Source organism: Hipposideros armiger, unplaced genomic scaffold (assembly GCF_001890085.2).
Source record: "Hipposideros armiger isolate ML-2016 unplaced genomic scaffold, ASM189008v1 scaffold_898, whole genome shotgun sequence".
NCBI classification, from domain to species: Eukaryota; Metazoa; Chordata; class Mammalia; order Chiroptera; family Hipposideridae; genus Hipposideros; species Hipposideros armiger.
The window spans coordinates 444440-445370 of NW_017732248.1; the positions used below are offsets into that span (position 1 = coordinate 444440).

Consider the following 931-nt stretch of genomic DNA (forward strand, 5'->3'; position numbering starts at 1 on the left):
ACATCAGCACACAAGCGAATATAATCAGATAATGTCCCTTTCTTTCTAAATGGTCTAATGACTGCTTGACAGGCAGAATTAGCATTTTCATAAGCAAGCTGCGTTATAAAAGACTGAGTGGCAACCGATGGCCCAAAAAGCCGCCCCGCGGCGGTGTTGAGGTGAGACACAAATTCCTGGAAAGGCTCATCTGCTCCCTGCCTTATCCGAGAAACATGTTCCTCTTTGCGGGACGCATCAGGCAACATTCGCCAAGCATCTTTTGCCGCTGCAGTGGTTTGAGCGTAAACTCCCACTGCAAAACCCATCTGGTTTCTTAACTCAGCATATATGCCTTCTCCTGCTAGCATGTCAAAAGTAATAGGAATCTGCCTTTGGGCATTTTGATTAGCCTTCTTTTTGCAATTTTCATAGAACTCTGATTTCCATAAGAGATAATAGCCCCCGGAAAGGCAAGCATGAGCAATATGCTTCCAATCCTCTGCAGGGGTAGCTTCACCAGACAAGGCATCCAAAATTGCCATGGTGAAAGGGGCAATAGGACCGTATTGCGCGCAAGCCTCTTTTAATTCCTTCAATTGCTTCCATTGAAATGGCCTCCATTCTCTAACTATTTGCCTTGCCTGGTCAAGCCTTTCAAAGATAGGATACATTCCAAATTGATCCGTGGACTCCCCCTGCTTGTGAGCTTCTTCACAAGCCATTTGAAGAGGGGAGCGCACAACAGAGTCCGACCCTGGCTTAACATAACCTGACGGAGGCTTAGTAGGCATATCCCATACCGGAGGCTGCAGCGGGGGACCCCACATACAGGGCTCCTCAGGAGGTGGTGAAGAGGGATTAACTCTGGGGGGATCTTTACCCCGAGGATTCCACTGATCTCCAGAAGGAATCTGAGGACCCCGAGAACACTTTCCTCCATCCACAGCAA

The 931-nt window shown here is 48.2% G+C and overlaps 1 pseudogene; it reads right to left on the minus strand.

Moving 5' to 3' along the window:
- The window catches only part of LOC109375096 (peroxidasin-like protein), a 125165-nt pseudogene extending 124356 nt beyond the window's left edge, over window positions 1-809 (minus strand).
- Between the last annotated feature and the right edge of the window lie 122 nt (window positions 810-931).